General features: G+C 44.8%; 1 protein-coding gene across 6 annotated transcripts in view; it reads left to right on the forward strand.

The window, feature by feature from the left end:
- The window catches only part of LOC105432042 (kin of IRRE-like protein 1), a 363,147-nt gene that overhangs the window by 272,058 nt on the left and 64,928 nt on the right, over positions 1-26,161 (forward strand). The gene's annotated exons all lie outside the window — the stretch shown is intronic.

Raw genomic sequence — 26,161 nt, forward strand, 5'->3', positions numbered from 1 at the left:
TTTTACTCTTAAATCGTGACGTTTTATCTGTAGACATTGCTTAAATATATATTCAAGTGTTAAATATATATTCAATTTTATTAAACTTTTTAAATTAAATATCCGATATAAATTGATACATCCGATCGAAGGATTTTTCTAAATGCGTAAACATGTCTATTTTAAACCTCGTAGAGGTAAATACAAAGCTCTTACGTGAAATAAATTCTACGGGGAGTTTAAATATTACATCCAGAGAATTACATATTGATTATAATAAATAATACAGCGATAGAATAGCTGCAGCAATGACATTTACGTGAAAAGCAGACCACCGTCCTCCTACTCCCGTTCAATCAAAGGGAGATCGTAGCGAACTAATTTACTGCGGCTTTAAAGAGGAGCCTTAAGGCGCACATTACCGCTCTCGCGGAGATGCGAGATGGAAAAACGGGAACCGGGGAAAGAGAGAAATAGCGGTTCGCTCGGGAAATCGATCAAGCTCAGCACGCGCCGCGCGCCGCCGCCGCTGCCGCCGCCGAGGAAACGATTCGCGGCGATCGGATCGAACATGAGGGGGACATAGATATACCCCATAGGTCGCTATTTCGCGAGGGCACGGTTTCCGCTCGATCTCCCGCGAACTTGCGACCGGTATCCACACGTTACTTTCCATCCGCGTCACACTTACCCGACTCATACGGGCTCTCGCTCGTTTTACTACCGCGTGCTGCTTTTCACAGAACCCGGCCGGCGAGAAAGGTTCGCGCCATGAACGTCAGAGAGACGTACGAACGACGTTCGATCGAGCAAACGCCATGACCGCTGAAAAATGCACGATCCAAACGCGATCGCGATTTCTCTTTCTCCTCTGCGCTCGCACTCGCTCGTGTGCGCTCCGTGCTGCGGTTTTTCCGCCACGTGGCTCGCGCGCTGCTCCGGAGTTTTTCCCCGACGGCGAGCGGCGACTCGCCTCGACCTCGGAACTCGCAAGTTCGATTACGAAATCCACCGGATTCTTCACTGTCAGATCTGATATTCCGCGACGATACCGCGGGCCCGAAACACTGCGCGTACAACGTTCACGGAGGAATATGCCGTGCGATACGCCACCGTGTATTACATACGATCGGCGATGACTTCACTTCCGTTTACCTCCCCTTCTTGCAACTTGACGTAATATATCCGAGTGCCGCGCTGCGTTATTCTTTATGAATGTACGCGACGTCGAGTACAGCGGTCGATCATAAAGTCCATATCGTACGAAGGTGTAACTTTCATGGAAGCCCCAGTCGGGAGTAGCGAAGTACGTTCGAATCTCGGGATATCCCGTATAGCCCGCGGCAGGAATATAACCTGGAAAATCCTACTCTCCCCCGATCCTTCCGATACCGGAATCCATCTTTGGCACCTCTCTTCGCCGTCGCTATCGACTAGAGCGGAATAGCGAGAGGCTGGAGGAGAATAGGAGAGGAAGTGGAGAAAGAGAGAGAGAGAGGGGGGGAGGAGGGAGAAAGAGAAAGAGAGAGAAGGATTCGGAACGACATGGAAAGGAATAAGGGTGGTGAGAGAATGTAAGTGTCGCAGTGCAGATTCCGAGGAGACCCGACGACCAGCATGGAATTCTACGGCTGATCCCTCAGGCGATTTAACCCTTTCTAGTAATAGCCGGGCGCGCGTAGTGTTTCTGAAATGTTCGACTTGGAAATATCCCGCGTCGAATATCCATATAAGACTCACAAATACAGGATATTCCAGAGTAAACGGAGCTGATGCTTTTATTGACATATTCCTCCGCGAAGTTGAAATCCATTTTTCCATTGCGAAAACATCGCGGGAACTCGCAATGTAATCGCGACTCTCCCACTTTTAATTCCACGTACTTGTATGTGTGTGTGTGCGTGAGAGAGAGAGAGAGAGAGAGAGAGAGAGAGAGAGAGAGAGAGAGAGAGAGAGAGTTTCTTTTACATTAAAATTCCAAATCACATCGCGCCAATTAAGAAGAGCATCTCTCGAACGACGAGCGAGAGCCCTCTTCTATTTGTACATGATGTAAAGTTAAACGTCCGTGCACTTTTCCTTTGTGCAATTGTGCTCGCACGTGGTTGCAAGCTCTAATTAAGCTACGCCAATATTTTTCGTCGAGAGAACTGATCGCGGCAGAGACACACACTTGAGGAGGAGGGGGGGGGGGGGGGGAAGGGCAATCCATTTTCCGCCTCCTTGCCTTCGCTTTGCCGACCGCGCGCTCGCCCGCACGTACCCTCGAAATGTTCCTCTGGAATTTGCCTCGCAAGGACTCGGTTCAATTCAAACGTACTCGCGGTATTCCAAAAAGTAACAAACGAAATTGGCCCCCGCGGGTGCGGTATCAAACCTCACAGAGGACAAGGTATTTTCATCAGAGAAGATTGGTTCCCGAGAGTTCCTAGATTGCGTCTCTCTCTCTCTCTCTCTCTCTCTCTCTCTCTCTCTCGCTCTCTCGCTTACTCGCTTGTTCCATTCCTCTTTTCTCCGCTCTCCCCGTTTCTCACTTTATCTATCTATCTATCTGTCTCTATCTTTTTTCCTCTGATTTTCCTGGGCTTTTCCGACAACGTCCTACGCCATAGCACGATGCAATGTCCGAGCGCGTCTCTTCCGCTTTATCTCCTTCCCTTGTTCGCATATTGCGGCACTGAGACGCCAAGAAGAATACGTATCTGAGCTCTTCGACGTTTAAGTTTGCATGAATGCGGCCGCCGTTGAGCGAATCTCCGCATACCGTGTAACTTTTGTTATTTTCCATGGCGCACTTCGTCCGTCTCTTTAAGCTTCTCGAAACACGGGAAACACTTTGAGATTCTTACTACGCTTTTTTGCCATACTTTCGAAAATACGCATGTAAAATTTAACAGATGTATCATTTGCACTGCTATTCGCAGCAACAGTCTTGTATATTCGACACGACCTCTGCGAAGTGGATTCGACTGTTTTAAAATTTTAAAGAAAATAAACGGTTAAAGAAAATAAACACGGTTCTGATTGCTCCCCAAAAAGCTATTGATTATTCTTAACAAACAGAGCTCTCAAATTAAGTGTAAAAAATTATAGCTTTTTGAATTTTTACTTTTGTGAAGTTGATTCCTCGAAACTTTATATAGTATTTTCATTTCTCTAATCAACGGAACTCTTTTTAAAACTTATAAAAATTCTAGAACTCTTCAGAGATAACTAGAACTGTGCTTATTTTTTCAAATTTTAAAAAAGTAGAGTCAACTTCACAGAGGTTTTGACCTATGTACGAATAGATTGAGTTTATTCCAAGTCATAAGTTTAAACTAGCACGCAATTCTGTGTACATATTAATAATTTTTTGCATTAATCAATGATGAGCAAAATAACAACTTGAGGATCGACATAATTTTTTCACTACTTACCTTTCTCACAGTTTATTACGCACGAATATATTCAGTGTATAATTACTATATTTGCTATACGGGCAATAAATTGAAATTTAAATTTCACTAAATTAACAAGCGATTAAATGTAGAGGCACGGTCTTTCCCGTAAACCTCCCGCAAGAATCTTTACTTTGAATTACGCACGAGGTAAATTATCCAAAGAGGCGAATATCAATTTTGCGAATAATTACGCGAAATACAATCGCCATATAGGGCTTCTCCTTATACGAGGAATGTTGGAGGATTGTATAAGGTACGTGTACGCGTGATGGACTACACGCATACGGTTCTTGCGGACACGACTGTAATATATTAGCACATCGCGCGTGCGCACACGCGCGTGAGGCGCGTCGTCTTATAGATATTAGGCTAATGCGTCAGTATTCGCGCGGTATTGTTTTCGTTATCGTGTTACAAGCGCGCTGTGTGCTGCAGTTATATATACGGGGCAATATTATTATCCGTCATAATCGCGTAAGTGTATTACGCGCCGGCGCGTGGCGCAATAGTTAGCGTTCGTTATACTTACGTGAGTCCTCCCGAAATGCGTGTCGTTACTCCTCTCGGTTTCGCGAGAGACACGGAAACGCAGTTTCAACTTCGAAACGCCGACAAGAAGTTGCGCAACGTTTCTCAATATGTACGTTCTCGAGGAGAGAGAGAGAGAGAGAGAGAGAGAGAGAGAGAGAGAGAGAGAGAGAGAGAGAGAATAAAAGAGGATGGGGGGTGCGGGGGGAAAGGGGAGAAATATCCGAACGCGTCTGTCATCATGTTTCTTTTTCTTTTCGGCCCTCGTAATTATCTACCTCTTTGGAATCATCGATCGCTCCCTATGTACGTAATTATCTGCCGCTGTCTTCCGCCTCTCTGGGAGAATATAGAGACGAGCGAGCACTTTCTGAAGCGCGAGGCGTGCCGTCGCAGGCGGACGTCGGTGAAAAGAAGGATAGTGGCAGCTAAGAGGAGCGAATTAGAATTTCAGAAATCCACGCGAACTTTCTGCGTTAGCTCGAGCCAAACGGCGAATGGGGTGCGAAGGAGGAAGAGAGCGAACGGACGTGGGTGGACAAACCCCGTCGTTAAGTCTTCCCTTAATTAACCTAACCTTTTCCCTCTCATTCAATCTTCTTCCTCCTTTCTCTCCCCCTTCTTCCCCTCTCTCTCTCTCTCTCTCTCTCTCTCTCTCTCTCTCTTCCTCTCTTTCTTCTCGTAACTCCGTTTTCTGTCACCCCTCTGTGCTCCGCTTCTGCTTTCCCGTTGCATTAATGTCGGGGGAAAATCTTAGTCTACGTTTCCTTGCGAGGAAAAGGGGTGCGCCGCTAGATCGATGCTTTCGCTTCGTAGTTGAAATAATATCGGAAGATACTCGGAGAGCTCGGATAATGCGAGTCGAAATTAAGCTCGAAATAATATAAAGCGTCTTTGTCAAGCTGTCGGGAAGCAGCTACGTGGCGCGTCTTCTCGGAATAATTCGAGACGAGCGAAAGCGGATTATCGGGCGAAGTCGGTCGCAGAAGGAATTCGGATTTGTGTTTTTCTTCCGAGGATTTAATCCTCCGACTATACAAAACGCTTCTCCTCCCGCGTGATAATATACTTTGATATGCGCTTCATTAATTTTTCTCCAAATGACATGCCGCGTCTACTTACATTCAATTATATCACAAAATGGAAATGGGAAAAAAAAATTGCTGCGCGAATAAAAATGATATAAAAAGATATAAAAAGATTATACACAAAATATCGAAGTCGTATCTTGAATAAACGCCATTCGCCGTTGCAAAAAAGAGTACAATACCTGTCGAGGGAGAGAAGTGCTTCTGAAACCACTCGAAAACTCGTGAAAAATTGTAATAAATCGCCGCAAAAAAAAAAAAAAAGAATGTTTTGCCGCAATTGCGACGCGCCGACTTTCTCATCCGCGACAAAAAAAAAGATGAAGAATTAAAACGATCGCGCGCCGCGATATATATTTTGCGCGCGGAAAATGGGCGAAATGTGCGAAATTGATAATCCGCTTCGAGGGACAAACGCCGGCCGTCGTTCTCGAAGGTACAAATAATGCGAAACACTTTGACGCGCGTTCGTGACGCGTGCACGCAGGTCGGCGAAAAATTCATCTTTGCCCCTTCAACCAAAGGGAGGGCTGCCTTTGGAACGCGCCAAGCAGAAATTTGTTCCACCCTTTTAAACCAGCGCGCACGGCTGCACGCGCTCGCACCACACGTACACACGCACACGCGGTACACGCGGTACACGTGTGGCATGTACGCCGAGCGATGAACAATGACGGAGTTTGTATCGGGGTCGGTAACCCTTTTTCAAGCGGGCTCAGAGTATATACGGTTATATTCTATGCGTCGACTAATGGGGTATAAGTGAGTCGCTGCGTGTGAGAGGTGGAAAGGGTGGAGGAGGAGCAGAAAAAGTAGCCTGCACTACTCGCGGTCGTATATAGCACCACATAATCGAGCTTCTTTGTGGCAGGGCTAATTAACCATCCCCTTTCTGCCGGTTTCGTTCCCGTACTTGCCGCGCAAATTAAATCGCGAGTCTATCGTTCCATTCTCGATTTAGCCTCTCTCTCATACAGCGAAGTTAATACGCACGTCGGTGCTGATATTCCGTTAAACAGACTTATTTCAACGTGCATCGAGTTACTTTTCGAGTTAATTTGATCGCTTCATCTTGCAACACATTATAATAATCGCGAAGTAAACGCAACGTGGATAAACAACGTAAATTACGTTCATTATTTTCTGAATTATTTCAGGAACGGACTGGCCGGCTTATAATTATGCAAATACGGGGATGGTAATTCTTTGACACGTGGATTGCCAAGGAGATTTGACAAATAGAAATTTTTATGTCATTTATTAACACAACGGACGTGCCCAATATTTATAATAATTCCTCAATGATTCTTAAAGCGTCGTTATCCCTTTGTGTCATGAATTTTTGTATTAAACCAATTTTTTTGAAACTTTGTACCCGAAAATTTTTCGGATCGCTGATTACGAATCCGAAGTCAAAATTTTTTAATTCAAAATAGCCGATCCAATATGGCGGATCAATAATGCAAATAATTTTTAGTAAAATATTTTGTATTTCATTATTTATAAGAATAAATTATTTAGTAAGAAACAGGTTTTAATAATGACAAGAATTCAAAAAAATCTTTAATATGCCATTATAAGAGATGTATTCAAACTATTTATTTGGATTTACAATAAAAAATATTTTTCCATATTTTTCAAAGATTATCAATTTGTAATAAAAAAAACAATGTAGCGAAAAAAATGTGAAAAATACTTTAGGATGTCCTGCATCCAAATGAATAAATCTAAATTACCGTTTTGATAATAGTTTATAATAGTTTAGTAGAAAATGCATTTTTTCGAAAAAAAGTTCAAATTTTAATTACTTGTTTAATTATAATAATTACGCAAATAAAAGTTTATGGTTACCTATTTTTTGTTTAACACTTCATATTTTAGGGATTCTACGAAAATAAAAACACCGGTACTTAACATTAAGAAATTCATCAAAATAATTAAAAACTGAGCGAAAGAAGAGGAGAATTCCGTCATGACGCAAAGGGTTAAAGCAGTGTTTTTACAACGCTGTTTCTTTGAATGGTTATGTCAGGCCGGCTGTTTTACAAAATCTGTCCGTGACACGCGTGCACGCGAATGACATATGGAACACTCGAGACATTAACCGACGTTTCATATTTGTGAGAGGATAAAATACCACGGTACGCCCCGGTAACATCGAGATTTCTGTTCTTGTCGCTGCAACAAGCGCATGAATCGTAAGCCTCGCGATCTCCCGCAAAGTACCACACCCTCCGCGATAACAAATCGACCGCGATATTTCACTTGATAATAAGTAGCAAACTGACCGCAGCTAGGAGGGATTCATTCTCCTGTGGATGGGGAAGAACCCGCGGAATGCCGGAATGCGCCGGCGAGGAAAGAGAGTGCCGGAACCGAGGGATAAAAAGAGGATAAAGGGGTGGGAACAAGAGAGAGAGAGAGAGAGAGAGAGAGAGAGAGAGAGAGAGAGAGAGATTGGCAAACGGGATTCGAGATCGGAAAAACGGTCCGCGAAGTCGCATGAATTTATGGGAGACATAAATCCAACTTGCCGGCTTGCGCGTACCACGATTTTCGGAAGCCTTTGCGGACGTCGGCCTCTTCGGGCGGTTCGCACTATCCAAACCTCTCCGACAAAATTGGAAAAGACGATTCCACCTTCGTCTCCAGCGACGATCGTCAACCGTAAGACATTGATTACCGTTTCACCCGATATGTGAACGGCGAATATAACAATTCGTGGCAGTGTTCGTTCGAAAGGACTGACGACGCAGATATATCTAGAGAGGTACATTTCTGACTCCGGACGAAACGACATGAAGTCTCTACGGAATCCGTCTGAAGGGAATCCCCTTCGCGGAAGGAATATTTTTAACAAAATTTCCGACGTGCGGGCTGAGTTATTTTTCATTAAAATAGACGAGCTTGAGGAATAACGTCGTGTCACGCGCGCGCGCGCGCCACATCGCCATTTTGTCGACTGCGCGTCGAGAATTTAATACGGCAAAATGAACCGAGCGCCCAGAATGAAATCTGGAAGACCGACGATCTTTCATTAAAACGCGACTTTCGCGTGTTGCGACAAAACATAGCCCGCGTATACGCGCGCTACCACGTAATGGAAAGTGATTGATGATCTTTTATTAAAGCATCTTGCGGCCATTACGTCCCGAATTATTTTATTTTATCACCGGTGAGAAGACACCGTTTCTCTCGAACGAGAGGTAAAACGCGGGCGAAGTAGACGATTAATTTAAATATGGCAATCGAATTTATCGCGAACGCGCTTTCCCCCCTTTCCCACGTGTGCAATTATCTGTTAATCATAAAATTATTCGCTCGATGTAAATTAGCAGGTAAATTAGTAGGCAATACCAATCGGATGAAATTACGAGAAAATAATCCGTCAAATAGAAAGAGCGAGAAATATCAAGTATAATATATCCCTGATATTTCTCGCCAATAATCATCCGATATCAGATTCCTTTCGATGTAATTGTTCGCTGAACGATTGGCCTCATTATTTAACTTATTGTGCGTTTATTTGCCCTACGTATTATATCCGAGAGAGTTCGAATCAGCTTTCTACACATTTCAATGTATACACAAAGTATATCGATCCATTTTTCTACTTTTTAGCATTCCAAATACAAAAGGTGAAAATTTAAGAAATTATTAAGCTTGACATGTTTTTTTGTAAAACATGGAATGAATTTTAATTATAAATTGTTTGATAAAAAAGAGTAAGACATTTGGCCTCTTTTTTTTAAAACATATTTTTCTAGCAATGAAATATCTCATAATATGTCTCTCGTTTATCGGTATTTGCGTTTATTTCTCTGAAAGCATCATTATGCATTGGTACTTTCGCAAAATTGAATAAATCGAAAAATCACGCGCGTTCTCAAAAAACGAGTGAAAATTGCTGCAGCCATAGAATTAAATTTGCGCTAATGTATCAAGTAACCGGTTATAAAACCGACTATCTGTCGACTATTTCAGAGACGTTTCCACCCCACCCCGATATTCACCGAGCATCCTTCGCGGTCTTGGTTTTGGCTTACTGAACTATGTGCGTATAACGGCGACAACAGGCGCTCTCTCTCTCTCTCTCTCTCTCTCTCTCTCTCATCTTCTCTCGTTGAGTTGAGACCCGCAAGTGCGAATCGTACCTATGTACGGGCGAGCGAACGTTGTCACCCGCGGCGTGATAAACTGCCGCGCGTTAACTACGCGAATTATTCCAAGTAGATGCCGGTACTATGCGCAGTACTTGCTGAAGAAGTTTCGCCCGCACATCTCTCCGAGACCTCGAGCCCTCGGCGTATAACGCCGCGCAACCGGAACAAACGGGGGGGGAGGGAGGGTGTGCGGACGTGCAGCTCTGCGACACGGCGGGCTGCGGGAGGGCGGGCGGTGGTGCGGGCGGTGCGGGCATTCCTCGCACTCGCCTCTCGCTCTTCTCTCACGGCGTTACGATCTCGCGCGGGTAACCAAAAACGGCTCGGTAATCGCGTTAGTTGCTGGAGGTATCCGAACACCTCCGCCTAATATCGCCGCCGTTCAAATTACGTCATCGTTTGCGGCTGATTCGAACTCTATCGGGGGTCACCTCTCCTCGAAGCGCGAAGGGAGAAATGAGGCGAGATCGCTCAAAGGGAATTTCTCGTTTTCGCGGCCGATTGCTCAGTTTATAATCCACCGCTCGTTGGCAAACGCGTGTTTGCGCGGCTTATTAAATAAATAAAAGGACAGCCGTTTAATCCGCTTAATTATTAAATAATGACGGAGCGCGCGCGCAAGAGGTGCGCTCGCTTGAATTGCATACGCTTTACGCATTTCACTAGAAAATAACGTAACCGTTTGCAAATATGAAATTTGAAATATTCAATTCACACATTCTATTCATTACGAATAATGTAGATTTAGTAATAAGATTTTTTTTGTAATCAAAATCATGAATTTTTACAGAAATATGAAAAAAATGCGAAATGTATTAATTAAAATTTTCTGCGACCAGTAATAGAATAACAAAAGGAATAGAATAACAAAATTTTTCTACATATAAAAAGTAGGTAAAAATTATTTCTACACATATTTTTTTTTTTTTTTTTTTTTTTTAATTTGAGAGGTCTTCATCTCTTTGAAGTAACACCGTGAATTCTGTGACGTCAAAACTTCGTGAAAATTTATGATACCTGCTAAAGGTTGAAGTTTTCGGATGAGAGACTCGGGATCTCTCTCAAAGTGATAAAATTTCATGCATTTTTCTCAACAATGTTTCTGCTTGTTGAGAAGCTAGTCCCGTTCGAGCGGTCCCGTTACAGTCGATCGATCTAATTGCAAGTGCACGGACGTCGATTCGATTCGGATGCAAATCACGGCAAACGAACTCCATTCGTCGCGAGATTCGCGAGTCGCGCCAACGGAATTCGTCGTAAGGTGTCCCGCTAAGAACGTCGCAACTCCCTGTTCCACCCCGGGACGAAGGAAGGAATCCTCCTCGGCGACAAGTGTTCATTCCGCGAATATGTGTCGCTTTGCTATGGCGTAATGTTTCGCAAATATTGGCGTAGAAATCGGCTCCTTTGCCTTCCGACTTGGCCCTCCGGATTCTCGCTATTCACCCTCCGCCGCGCCTTTTTCCTCCGTTTCCCACGTTTTACTCCCTCGCCCTCAGCTGCAGTTGATCCGACTGCAGACGCCCAAATTGGCTCGATACATCCGACGAACGTGAAGCGAGTACATAACTCGATAAGTACACAAAATTTTCCTCGCCGTATCCACCGCCGAGAGACGAATATTTCAGCGGGCGCGTACCCTCCCACCCCCGTCCTCCCATGTAACATCTACGCGACATCCGATTCACCGCCGGGATACACCGCGACGACAGTCGAGGGATTTTTACTGCACGTGACGATCGTCTATATGGAGCTTCCACCTTTTTTTTTTTTTTTTGTGTGTCGGCGAATTATTATCGCACGCCGCCGCAATAAACCGGACGTGTAAAATAGCGAGGTATTATTGAAATCGTTGACTTTACGATGCGTCCGGAGCCCGCCTGTCGGATCGATGCCCCAGAACTGGAAACCTGCCGCCTATATAATCGTACGTTACCGCGATAAATTCGGCGGGAGATCACCAACAGTGCCGCGATCGGCTTTGCATAAGTCATTGATTGCGCGTTACGTAACGCACGAGTATCCGTACGTCCGACGCAACGAGTCAACGCGCGAAAATCAATGAAATCGGTTATTTCGATTGTATTACCATACCGACAAATGTCTTTTTCTAATCAACAATGAAAAATCCATACAATCTCTCGAGTGTTAATGATACAAATGGTTGGCTGGATTACGTCTCTTTTATATTATACGAGACTCTCGAAATGTCATCATATTCTTCCTCTCTGGGAAGTTAAAGTCATTCGCCCCTACGGGTTCGCGCGTGGAAGGACCACGGGGGCCGGCCAGGGGGATTTTAATATTCGCCGTCATATCTCAACGAGGCGAACTTTCGACGCGAGCACGACTCTCACTTAAAATCACTTTATACGAATCGCGAGCACTTTCTCACCCGTCGTCGTTTCGCAGACCTCTCGAGTCCGAATATGGGGGCCGCTGCCCCATCGCCCTCCCCTCCCCGAGCCTCGTTCCTCTTTCCACGACCCGTAACCCCATATCCCATGGATAACTCGCGAGAATCCATTTCGCCGGTCGACGACTTCTGAAAACGCCCGCATTATTCTTACCGACCCTCTCTTTACATTATCCCGAAGACGTATGATGTCGGATAACATTTTTCCCCCGGCACGTCGGCGACGTCGCAACTTGTTCGCGATGACATAGTGGCCGGCAGTTTCGCCGCGGAAGAGCTCCCATAATGCTACACAAGTATAAGCTGGTCCGGGAGTTATCGCCGCTGACTTCGTTAACGCTTCCTCACCTCACCCGCTCGGATTTCTAGCTATCTTTGTGGAAAAGATCGTTGTGTGCCTGGGTGCGCGCCCGGGCGCATCAGAAATGCAGGCGGTGCGCGAGTACCAGAGGGTTAAATTGAAAATCTCCGAGCGGAATCGCATCGCCGAAATATCGTATCAATTAATTTTTCTTACGAAATTGAATTTATGAAAGTTATTTCGAAAAATAATTTCGCGCGATTCGTAAAATATGAAGGAAAAATCGCGAAAAGCCATTTGGAGAGCGCGGAATCGGGAAGGGAGGAGTATCAAGCCGGGGGGTGTATGTACGCGCACACACATGTGTATATATATATATATATATATATATATATATATATATATATATACGTAGTTCATTCGCGGAACTTCTTTACGCGACCTCAGCAGATATCTAAAACCAATAAAGACCCGCAGACACACTTCCTCGTCTACGCTGGCGGTTAACGAGGTACTAAGGAAGCCGAAGACAGCCATTTGGTGGTTGAAAATTAGACCACTTAAGCTTAAACGACCCTGACGATTGCTTGCGAGAGTTGCCGTAACTTTTAAGTCTCGCCGGACGAAGACACGCTACCGTAATTACGATTCGATTGTGTTATCGAGGATAGCAAAACGGCAAAACGGGGAGAGGATATTATGAGCCTTGAGGGGGATCGCTCACGAAACGAGCGATCGCGTGAAAAAGTAAATAGCGCGAGCGTTAGATTTGAATTATTTTTGCGGTGAAGTATTACACGATATTCCACTCTTTTGCGCGGGGCGCTTGGCAGAAAGGTAAATAGGTAAAGAAAAAAAAAAAGCGATTATATAATTTAGATTTTCATCTACTTTACCCAAGTGCAAATATTTATCATCGAAAACTTTTCTCAAAGGAGCCGACCGTTTTTCCAATATCTCCTCGAGTCACTCGCACGTCCATTAGCGGCCACATCCGGCGCGGAAATCGAACATTAATCCGCGGCCAATATCGCGACGATCATAATTCAAATCTCGCAGCCCGATAAAAACAGAACGGTTGGATCCCATTTCGTTTCGTGCAAAAAAAGCCATTCTGAAGAGATAAATAGATAGATGGAGACATTTATTTAGCGGGTATTTGAAAGTCTCTTAAGCGTCCAACGTATAGCTGTCTATAATAGTAAATAATTAAAAGATATTTTCAAATATTTGAACGCTTGTAAAAGATATTTTCAAATATTTGAACGCTTGTAAAAGATATTTTCAAATATTTAAACGCTGGAACTCCTCTCTCTCTCTCTCTCTCTCTCTCTCTCTCTCTCTCTCTCTGTTCGGAAACTATTTAGAAAAATAACTTGTTCCATTTCCATTTATGAAAGAGCGTAAAAACTGATTTTCAATTATTGAAAATTCACTTGTTTCATTTATATCGCGATCAAAGTAGATTCGCATCGTATCGTTCGAGCACATATTTTCTGTACGAGACAATACAGCGTGAGTCGGGAAGAGAGGCAGGAGGAGGGGGGAGTGGGGCAAACGCAGTCGGGCTGGAAAAATTAACGAGGATCGGCTGGCGTTACATTCGTTTCCGTGTACCTTGCAATTTCCGGGTGTGCCATAATTAAAATGTCGGCCGCTTTGACTTATCGACTTCGGTGCCGTCGTAGGTACGGGTTTGTCCCGCAAGAAAAAGGAGATACGAATCTCAGACTGAGACAAGGTTCCGGAAAAAAAGTCTATCGTCCCTTTTCGATCGAGTCTCCTTTCACGGAGTTCCGGCCAATCAGCTCGGCTCTGACCACGTTGCCAAGCAGCCGCGAGGTAAGGGTGTATGGAAAGATGAAAGACGTTGTTGCGAAGAGATGGATATCTTTTCATCATCGAGAGCCTTCTTTCATATCGAGTTCCATTCGCACACCATCCAAGGAAATATTTTATTTTTCGTCCTCGTTCCGCGTCCAATTAGTTTCCCTCTTCTCATAGTTTCGTTAAAAATTGCGCCATTTTATTAGATACCTGACTCTCTATATATGAGTCTATTAAAGGAACACACTCGTTATTATCGGTAGCAGCAAAGACCGGGATCAAATAAAAATCATATTTTTATCTGAACAACTACTAAACAAACAATAAAACGTCCAATAAACGTCCTATAATTAATTGTGAAGAAAACTTTGTGAATAATTCCGCTTAACTTAATTATCGTTTTACATCCTTCAAAACTTTAATTAATTACACGTATGAAATGTATCAAATTAAATTCAATATAACTTATTTAATCATTAATTCACAAGGTACTTAATTTTTTTATAACATTTATATTTATCATGTTACATAAATCTATGTTTATATAAATTTATATATTAATACGATTCTTGTAGGACATGGTAAAAATCACGTGCACGATTAAATATGAAGGCAGAGTGCATGTACAGGTGGTTGTAGAGACGAATCATCTTTTATTTGCGGATTCTTTGAAATATTGCTCTTCCGATATGTCTCTGCCGCTTCTTCCGAGCCAAGCTGTCGATTGTCACGAACGTTTCCACTGAATTTAAACCTGGCCCCCCGCGAGCTGGTGAGCCGTTGCAAAATTAACATTCTTCACGACTGCTGCCAATACACGTCCCGGAATTCCCATAAATCCAAGGTCACCATCCAGCGATACCACTCGTCCCTTCCCCGCTTCTCTTTCGGGTTAGTAGCACGTAGCTCGGATAATACGGGGATTTCATGCTCGCGAAATCGATCAGCGCCGATGGCACGTCCCGCACGACGGAGAGATAACGCCGAAGTCTATATAAGGTCGTCGAACTCTCTTCGTTCCGGCCCGCCGCTGCCTCGAATATTCGATTAAATGTATCGACGGTGCTCTATAAATGTATATCGATGCGCCGAGCCTCATAAATTCCAGGCGATCCTGAAGGATGACACGGAGAGCCCGCTTCCGCTTGTCCCCCGTACGTTGCTCGTCGCAAAAACTGCTGGCCGTAAAAATTTAACAAGGGAGCTCCTGGACCGCCGGGTTACAGGATTTGGGTGATGCCGATGGCTGGCTAAAGGGTGGGAGAGGGAGGAGGGCGCGCAACGAAGCGATAAGAAAGAAAAGAGCGAAGAGGAGGCGGAGGGGGGGCGGAGGGGGGCGGAGGGGAGGAGATCGGGGGGGAAAGAAACTCTCGTAACTGTTCCCAGTAATGCGAAATGAAGGATGATTCGTGCAACGGAGTGATATTGAAATCCGTTGGAATCCAATATTTATTATTGGAGCGGCTGCGTATCGTTCCGCAGGCAGCTATTGTCACCCCGATAAAGTAGGCCCGGCATTTACGGTAGCTAGATTGCCGGGATTCTTCGCCCGTGGTATGTCATCGGATTTCCACGCTGATAATTTACACGAATAATCATGTCGTCGTTGCAACCTGTAAATTTGCGCGAGCCGCGTTCCTTTACTTTATATTACAATATTGCGAATATGAAAGTGCCCCTCTTGAGTTGTACGTATTCTCCCGTTTTTAAGATAATTACTATTCCATGTCTTTCTTATATCAAGAAATATTTCTTTAATATTTTAACAAAAGCAACGTTCCTCGCTTAATAAATTTTTAGAAATTGCCAAGAAATTGCGAGTGTACAATAACGCGAAAGAATATTGTTGCTAACACATGATATTTATTCGTCTCTATTTGTGAGACTCACTCTCACAATTAACAACAATAATTGACCGGTGGCTATCAAACTATAAATCTCTCGATCAATGTAGACGATGCAGTGCCAATGTAGACAAATATATATATATATATATAGTCTACAAAGAAAAAAATTATCAATTATCAATTATCAATTTATAATGATATTATATGTTAAATTTAATTATGCAATTATGCCGTATATATTATAATTAATATTACACACAACAATTTAATTAGTAATAATAAGCGCGTTCCGGTATGTTGGTTGCGCGCGGCGATAATGATATTATACACCTGCCCACCGAAAATATTTACTTTAGCGATGTTTTATGCATGCACGTTACTACGTTACGATACAAACAGTCAGCGCGCGGGGGCGTACCGCTGAAACTTTATCATCGCGCTTTAAGCGTTTTCTTTCGCCGAAACTCCGTGAACCCCGAAACGAGGGCGATGGTAATCCCAGATTTCGCCGGGGGAAAAAGAGAGAGAGAGAGAGAGAGAGAGAGAGAGAGAGAGAGAGAGAGAGTCGCCGTGGCATTCTCGGTTCCATTTCGCCTGTCTCTACATTCGGCATAAAAACTCGCTCACGTACAATGCGCACACGGCCGAATATGAAAATGCTCGCCTGCTTAGGAACACTACTTCGCGTTGCTGGCATACGAAGTGGCATTCGACAAACACCGTGCGGCTTTTCAACTCGCGAGAGCTTCAAGCTCAGCAGACTTATTCAAATCGACCAGCGACGAGAGAGAGAGAGAGAGAGAGAGAGAGAGAGAGAGAGGGGGGGGGAGAGGGGGAAGGAAGGAGAAAATAACGGGAGAGAGAGATGAACGTGGGAGAGAGAAGCGGAGGGAGAAACAGGTTGCCACATTCGTTTTCTCGTTTTTCCACTCTTGTTCCCAGCCTTGTCGCGCTTACGCTTCCTTCGGCAGAAACGCATCGTGCCTGCGGGGGACGGAAAGAGGACGGAAACGAGGCTGGACGATTACTTTAGATCGGGACGATGCTCGTGAATGTCTCATTTCGCTTCCGCCGCTCGAACGGAAGATGAAATATTCTCGAAGACTCGAGGCTATCCGTCTATCTACGGATTGGGCTATTCCGGACCGACGGTGAATTTAAAGACAGAAACGGCAGCTTTCGGACGGGATGAATCGGCGTGAAACAACGCGAGAGTGAGAAAAGCGAGCATTGAATTAAGAACCATCCTTAATCAATAATACACAGAAGTTAAATTATTGGCGCCGCCGCTCGGGAATAGTCACTGGTAATATTTTATTCCTCGCGAGGGAAGGACCGTCTGACATTTCGCGTTAGCCGCGATACCACTTCTATTATTACGCCGTCTCGCGTGCATTATTGATTCTTATTAACAACTCGCTTCAAGAAACCGACTGACGATTGAAAAGAATGGCTAATTTTTTGCTCCGGTCCGAGGTAGCGAGGGTTGGGGTCGAGTACCCGAGCAATCTACTTTCTAAAATGTAGTTGCCTCCAGCAAGTACTCCGCATATACCACGGGTTATTTCCCCGCTTCTTCCCTTTCTCCCTCCCCCCCGCCCCCTCTTCTCCTCCTTCCTCGCTCTTTCGCGAGGATATCGCTCGCGAATTTCGTTTCGCAGTCGACTCAGGTGGTCTCGGTCGGACAAGTATTTTAAAACCGCGGCGCGACCCCGACGATCGAGTACCATGCCCAGTTCGCCGGTGGCTCGTTTGAATTTTAGAACGATAGTGGAAACTCGTGTACCTCGCACGACTCGTGAATTTAACTTTCCGGCGAGCGAGCGGGTGGTAGGGCTGAGAGGGCGGGGGAGGGGGGGTGGCGGGGGTAGGTGGTGCCGGCGCGAATTAATTCACGACCTCCTGACAAACCGTTTTCCACCGGGTTGGCGGATCCTACCCGCCTGTATCGCCGACACGCGCCTTTCCATATCCCTGTCGCGGGTGTCTTTCTCGGCTCTACGCCGGGGGAATACCTGTCTTATTACAACGACGCGCGCGAAACGGGCGCGAAACTCGAGAGATACGTTGAAGAAACTCGAGAGATATTTAGAGAACGCGTCGAACATCACGTCCGAGCCGCTTCGATTACGCCATTCTCGTTTCGAATTCGCGTTAAATCGCGGGCACCAGCGGGAAGTCTATCGGATGTGTAACGACCGAGCTCGAAAATAATAATACGTAGATTGAAAATTCTCTCTCGGTTTTCCGAGAGAGAAACGAGAAGAATATCGCTCCTCGGCGACACGCAGACCGTACCGGAGGGAGGGATCGTCGTGGAAGGGAGGAGGGGGAGAAAAGGGAAAGGAAAGGGCGGGTGAAGAAACGACACGGGACCCCGAACGAAGGAAGACGAGCTCCGGCAGTGACAAGGAACATGAACGATGGGCGCGACGGTGCCGGGCGAATTTGAAAATAAAATTTGACGTTTTTATTGAAATCCGAGGACGGAGCACCCGCGCCGCGTCGTGTCGCCGGCGCATATATACGTGTAATCCCTCACGTCGGCGGGCTCCCAAGGGGGGGAGGGGGTTTAATGGCGCAGTTACGAATGATGGATCTTAACTCGAACGTAACCGTCCGTCCATGTAATCCATTAGCGTGCAATTCACTTCGCGAAGATAATAGCGCGGCATTTCGACAATTTCTTCTCGAAATTTCTTTCGATAACGACGCGACGACCCGACGATCGGCTCGCCGGAGGAGGTGGGTTGGGAGAGGGGGGGGAGTTGGGGCGAGAAACAAAGGGATGAAGGGACTGTCGAGCGGAGAAACCGGGAGCTTTTGGTTGAAATTCTATCGCGATGCGTATTAAGACGCGACGAATTGTCGCGGTGTTAAAAGGTATAAAGTCGCGCAACTTCGCTCATTACAAGCGGCGAATAAACGGAAAAACTTTTCTTTCGAGTGTCCCCCTATAATAAAGAGAGGTGTCGCAACTTCGCGAATGCGAACGCAACTTCCTGACCCAGTCCGCCGGCGACGAAGCGACGTTTTCGTGATCTCGCTTCTTTCCGCCCCGCGGCTCGATTTCCTCTTGGCTTTACGGCGGTTCGCGTCATTATTTCAGATTGCGTTTAAAAGGAGCGCGAGAGCTCGTGGCCGATCCAGTCGTTTACTCGATAAACGGGGGGAGGGGGGGACGGGAGGGGGGTAGTGGGGAAAGGAGACGGGAATTGTGTGGCACGAAATCGTAGCTTCTGTTTAACACGTCGGTGCAGGCGCACCTCGTGTTACGTAGGTGGTAATTGCTTGAGAATCGATTTAGCCGCCTGCACTCCGGCGACGTCGCCTTAACCGATACCGTACGCCGCGAACGATGATATTCCTGTCGATAACAATTTACCCTCGATACGACAATCTGAAACACGCGTCTTTCCCGCTCTGTGTGCCGCGAGCACAAAGGAGAGGCGATGAAATAACGCGCGGCGAGATGTGACGAGATAACGTCGACGAATTCGATCCGAAGCGAAAAAGACGTCGAGTCGCGCGATATAGTCGTTTTAAATGCCTTTTGTTTAATTTTTGACGAATTTATCGCGCGCCTTTAGAAATTTCCTCGAGCTATGTTTTACATCACCCCGTACATATAATTTGTATATACTTTCCATCATTCGTGCGTCGCGATCGATAATTTTATTCGGCTCGCGTAACGTCAGACGGCTGTTCGCGTCGACGTTTAAGTGCCGAAAATGTGACGGGAGAGAATTTTCGCCCAGGTACGCATGTCGCTTGGAAGAAATGAAATGAAATGCGCTCGGCGAGCTGTGATGCTATTGTTATGCAGTTAAACGACAAGGTAATCCGCGCGACGACGCGCGGAACGGGCGCAAGGAAACGAGGGAGATGGGAATCTGCTTATTCCTTTGCGGTTAATGCACCGTGTAACGTAATACACAGCGTGTAAAACGAAATACATGATTAAATCCCGCTCCCGCGAAAAATCCCGAAGTGATTTCAATTAATCATCCGTCCCCGCTGAAAATTTCCGCGCTTAACGTGACCGTCGTCGTCGCGACGCAAAAATTTACGGAAAACGAGCCGGAACATGACAAACGATCCGTTAACTTTCCGTCCTCGTTTCTTCGCTTGATCGTTGCCTTCGTATAGTTGTAAGTGATATATATATATATATATATATATATACGGGAAGAGAAGTGGCGGGGCCCAGAGATCGTTTCCGCGCGCGGAAGATAAATAATCTCTCGGAAATGTGTGGCGATATTCGTTTTCGAGTGCCGAGGGCGGCGGAATAATAAGCGAATATTTTCGTGACACGTAATTTCGTCTGCGAATGCCATCTCGATGTACGATCTGCCCCATAGGGAGCCAGCTGGAATCTCGATAACCGCGCGCGGCCAATCTGCTTGAACCTGCGGGTCAGTAGGTCAGCTCCCGTGTAACAATTTCATACATTCCTGCGGCGAATATCTTCCGCAAAAATCGTTTCCTTGATTGGGGAATGTGCCGATTATCGGCGATGAAATGTACCGCCTCCGTTTCAAAAGTCATGTCGCGATAACGTGATGACGTGACTCTTTATTTGCGGTATCTTTAAAAGCAACCGCCTCTGCGTTCGTGCTCCACTGAATTTTCTACTTTTCACCGCGTGTCTCTGTAATAAAATAATAATTTTAATTACATCACACGTATCATACATACGTGTACGCACATATACATTCTGTAATCGACCATCCGCACGGGCTTCCATCCCATTTACATTGCAAACCCTTCTTTGATAAAAATCACGAATATTCTCTTTGCCGATTCGCGCATTTGCGCGTCTCTGCATTTGCTGGGTTCCACGCGTCCTGAATTCATGCAGAAAAAAAAATGTAATAAAAATCGCGACTTGATTGCACGTGGCCGTTTGGGACACGCGTACTACCAGCCGCCGGCTCGTTACCGCCATTTTTACGATTTTAGGAGAATGCGGCTGATTGTGGCCTCGTCGAATTACCGAGTTCGTCTACTTTGATATCAGAACGACGGAGAGTCATTAACCCTCCGTATTTTTGCTTTACTTTTTTATAAAATCGCAGACGAACACACGTTCGCGACTGTGTCCAACGAGGGAAAATATTCGACCTGTACGAAAAGCACCCTTTGAATCTGATTGTTGTCCGACGTAAAAAAGAAAAAAAAAAAGGAACCGGGTACTGTGAGCTAGGTTTGAAAATTTTGTGCCAGTGGAGAGAGAGAGAGAGAGAGAGAGAAAGAGGGATGTGTCGCTATTTCTAGCCGCACGCGAGGAGCGAGGAGGGATGGCCGCCGAAATCTTTCTTCTTACGGCGGATTCGCGCGCACGCGAAGCGAAGCCTACACCGCCGTGGTGGCGCGAGCTTAAAATTAACTCAATTAAAATCGCGGCGAGCACACGCCTCCGCCCACTTTGGCTCTTCCACCCTCGCGCGCGCAGACACGCGCGCGCTAGTTCACGGAACCCGCCCATTTTCCAGTCCTGAAATTATCGGCGCGGTCTGAGCGCGGCCCATTGATTACCCACTGATAATTGCCATTACAATTTCTAGTCCAGTCGTGCCCAGTCTCTCCCGCCGCCGTTTCGGGCAGGCCCGATCTCCGATGTCTACGGCGTGGAATTTAAAAGTGAATTTCCCTAAACGGCGACGGGTCACCATCGAATTGTGAATAACGACGGCGAATAGATTGAAATTTCACTCATTCAATCACATTAAAGTTGTGATCAGGGCGGATTTTATTTAATAAAAAAAATTAATTAAACAAGTATTAAAACAGTTTAGGAAGTATGTGTCCAGTGTATATAGGTAAATTGTAAAAAGTAGATTGAAACAATCGAAGCTATCACAAAAAAATATAATTATGTACAATGAATATGTTGATAGCCTCTTATTCGCATCAAATTTAAGAAAATTCACGGATTTTGTTTGTCTATAGATAAGAATTCAGTTTTAAATGTGGAAAAAAGGATTAGAGATACCACGTGGCGTGGTATTTTGCTACAAAAATACAGCGAAATGAATTTACCTCTCGACCTTATGTTACTTCTATAAAGACTACACACACATACACACACACACACACACACACACACACACACACACACACACACACACAAAACATTTGCATAAGAGGCAGATGCATTATACGTAACGTCGCAGGCAAATTAAACTCCATATTTGCAGAGGCAAACTGTTACACGTGTACGACATTGCACGCGAAAACTAGACTTCCTATTTGCAGAAATGGACGGCTACTTCGATCTCTAAAGCGGCGTTGTATCTGTAACTACCGGCGTACTCTACGATTACGTTTCGCCTGCGAGCGATGCTTCTCCGAGATATATCCGCGCGCGTGTGTAACTCCCGATTAGTATCGCACACGGTATCGATCTTACGTTACGAAGAGGATAATCTATGTATCACGTGTACAAAATCTTTAGTTCTCTCTCTCTCTCTCTCTCTCTCTCTCTCTCTCTCTCTCTCTCTCTCTCTCTCTCTCTCTCTCTCTCTCTCTCTCTCTCTTTCTCTCTCTCTCTCTGGTTTTTGTTAAAAACAAAAATAAATCGCTGGATTATTAACTTAAACTTGACGTTTAATCAATAATCCAGCGAAATCTCGTACACATTTAAATGCGACACATTTAATATATAATTGGAGTCTGACATATGTAATTATTAATGCTTCAGCTTCCTAAGAGCATGAGATTTGTCTAATTACTTAATTTGTTAAGCCAGAATGTATGTTATAAATGAAAATAGAGCCGCGAAACACACACACACACACACACACACACACACACACACACACACACACGAGCGAAAGGTACATACTTTTATGTCCGACGATAAGTTCTACGTTCCACGCCTTCGTTCTTCATGCTTCCAAGCCAAGCGAATTAATGAACGTAACGCCTGGTTATGTGATCAAATGAGACGCGTGCTTTGCTCGATAAACGAGATGAAATTTAGCTTCCTTTCTGAACTCCATCGTGCAGGCTTTTAGGACTTTCGCCTTTCGCTATGTCAATCCAGCGTGACACGATACTCCGATAAAGGATGACTTCGTTCCCTCGCAATACGTCACGTCTGTTAATTGCTTAATTTCAGATTTTTCGCCGTCGACTTTGTTTCGCTCTGATTAAACTCGATAATGAAATATATAACAAATAAATTTTGTGTATTTTCTGTCTCTCTCTCTCTCTCGTCTCTCCGCACGAAAAACGATTTTGTGGATTGACGAATAATTCCACGAACGTCTTTTGCTTTTCAACAATCGCGAATCCGACATGAAATAAAAATATATTGGAACGTGTCAATGTCTGCATCTTATTTTATACCCTGAAAAAGGAATACATGATTTGATAATTTAACTTAATTAATTTTTTTGTATATCATGGAATCAAAAATAGCAATTTATATGTCGTACAAAAATATAACTTTGTCATACTTTTATTAAAAGAAAATGAAAAGAGAACGTATGTTATATAAAAATATGGAAATCTGATATATTAACGTTTTATTTTCTATCTTGAAGAAGACATAACAAATTGAGTAAACTAATATTGCGATAACAAATAATAATATTAACATAAAGAAAAACAAAACTTACATCTTACAGTTATAGTTAGCTAATTACATTGAATTATCTAGATGTTTAAATATGACGTCTTTCCTTAAAGGAGATTAAAAGAGATACCTTCATCGCTCATCTCGCAAATAAAAAAATGTCCCAAGGAAGCAAACGGTACTTAGGAAGAGTATTTCAATGAAGACTTATATTTTATAAACATTTAAAGTATCATCGATTTAAGATATCAGAGCGCATTTATTCATCTTTCTTCTCCGCCGAAAATCAAGGCAAACGTCTCGCTTGGTTTTTCATTTATTTATCACGGATATAGCCTCTACTTTGACGTTCAACGTGGCTCCGTGTTCAATAAATAATCTTCTCTGCCAAGTTATGGAGGGATTGCCGAGTGATCGGGATGGATCCTGGATTAAAGAGCAGAGAGAAAATATACCAGGTGTGCTGTCCATAGTCGCGCAAAAGTCCAGCGAAATATCGCCCCCAGAGTCTCGTAGAAATTAAGCTCTCCGGGGTATCATCGCCCGTCACGGACCGTCGCAGATCGGATGATGCACGACATGCTATGATCCCCATTTAATTTGCCTGGATACGCAGCTTTGCAAAGTAAATTGAACTAAATTATTGGCGATGCCATTAAACGTTGCGCGAGCATTACTATGCTCGCCGCATCGTCATCCAAATGCGACATTTAATTGTTATCGCATGTCGCCTGCATTACGCGCAATTTGGAAGAAGGGTATTGATCCTTTCTTTTAACCGCAATCAATTAATCCTAGAACATGAATTTAACAGCGTGATAATTTTTAATCGCATCAATATGTTAAAACCAGCAATTTTCTAAACCACCGATTTTGCGCATCACTTTCATTTCGTTTGCAATTTTTTTAAATTTAATTTTACAGAAATTTCGATTTGACGAAATGAATAGAGAATTTAAGATTATTGATTTAACGGTGATATAATTACGAAACCTAGATTCACAAGTTGCATTTTCGAGTAATTTCGTACAAATTGATATGTACATATTGCATGTAGAATAATTTGCCGGTGGTTTACGTGGTATAATTCACGTAATTCCATTCCTTTCGTATTACGAAACGTAATTACGAGATCTGTAAGAATGTATACTCGATAGGGCGTCTAAAATTGCGATTTTATAAATAACAAGCGAGCGCAATTCCAAAGGGAAGGACGCACTTGAGGAAAATGAATTGGAAACGAACAGCAACATCGAGGAAAGCAATTCGCACGCTCTCGCGCATCGACTTTGATGCGGATTTAATTAATCTACGCCCGAAGCTTAGTCCGTGCGCGCGCAGCGTCAAACGAGCTTAACACAAGGGGCTTTCTGCAAGGCGTTTTCCATGCGAAAATCCTACAGTGATATCTCCTCGACGTTTCCCTTTCCATTCCGAGCCTCTCCTAAGGCTGTCTGAACAGGGGAAAAAAATGTAAAAAAAAGGAGAAAGAAGAAGAGAGGGGGAGGGGGAGATCAAAAAGAGACGTGGAACGACGGGAAACCAGAGCAAAATGCCACGGCGTGGCAAAAATAAAAGAACGAGAGAGAGAGAGAGAGAGAGAGAGAGAGAGAGAGAGAGAGAGAGAGAGAAAGAGAGAAAGAGACGAGAGAGTGCGCGGCCAAAATAGAGAAGATAGAGAGGGGAAGAGAGGGAGATAGTGAGATGCACGGCCGGGCATCGATTGATTGGCACGCTGACGTGCGTGGCCACGATGGATGACGCTTTATTTTCCACGGGTACACCCCGATTATGGATTGAAAAGCGGCCATAAATCCTCGTGAATACTTTACAGGTACGTTCCGGCAGGTGGAACCGGCGCGGCGGATAGGAGAGGGGGGGAGGGGGAGAGAGAAAATTTCATCGCGGCATTGCGCCATCACACGGGTGAGGAGATGGCTGGGAAGCGAGAGGGGTTGGGGGTTACGGCCGGATGAAGAAGACGAGAAAAGAGGTGAAAGGATAGCCCGAGAGCGAGCCGCCGAGGCGTCGGGACGGGGAGGATGTTATGGTGGATGCCCCAAAATTGAATTTGCCGGAACGCGCGGGAACGTTTGATTAAGTGCCCCCTCGTCGGGGGTGCCGAGCGTTATCATACACCCGATCACGTTATCGTTCTCGATTTTCGATCGTTTCCCTCGTCGATGATCCGCCCGGCGCTCAAGCCGCCAGACGCGGCGGTCGTTCCGCCGAAAAGCGGAATTTCGCTCAACCGCCAACTCGCGCTCGCGCTCTTCTTTAACATGGGATTTCCCTTAATGCGGCACGGAGATCCTCGGGCTGTTTCGAGGATTTTTGCCGGAGCGTTCGTACATCCAGCGTGCATTTCGTGCGACGTAAACACCGCAATGGCCGCCGCTAAGCTTCCCCCGATAAGCTGCGAGCAACGCGAAGCGGCACAGAAATTTCCTTACGGATGAACGGACGAGGTGATATTAACAAGCAATTATATCGAATTCGTGCATATCTAATTGTATAAATACGTATTTGGCGGTAGATTAACTCACGTATGACTCGCTCGTAGTCCACCGATGCTGAGAGTTCGCCTGAGATTTAAATAATTTTTTTCTTCGAAGTTCCAGAAGAGCCTAGGAAAAGGGTCGTAAAAAAGAAAAAGGAAAAAAAAAACATTGGTATTGCCGGTCCGTAAAATAACCGTGAAATTTGCGTTGAATATTTCACGGTTTAGCAGATACACGTATATTTCTATTTCTAACGAGTACCGTGCGGCGAACCGAGTGATGTTTCGAGGGAGAAAAGGCCGCGTCAGAGTGGCTGGTATATATTCTCTCGTATCGTTAAACGGCAGGGACTTGCAGTATCGAGTATAAACTCGCTCGGAATCCTTTAGTCGATTTATCGAGCAGTAATATTCGACCCGGTCACGAACTGCGTATCGGAGGCGATTTTGCGAAAGCACCGGAGCGGCGGAGCAGTTTTTAAAT

The sequence above is a fragment of the Pogonomyrmex barbatus genome, unplaced genomic scaffold (assembly GCF_055798465.1).
Source record: "Pogonomyrmex barbatus isolate J1 unplaced genomic scaffold, ASM5579846v1 scaffold11, whole genome shotgun sequence".
Lineage (NCBI taxonomy): Eukaryota > Metazoa > Arthropoda > Insecta > Hymenoptera > Formicidae > Pogonomyrmex > Pogonomyrmex barbatus.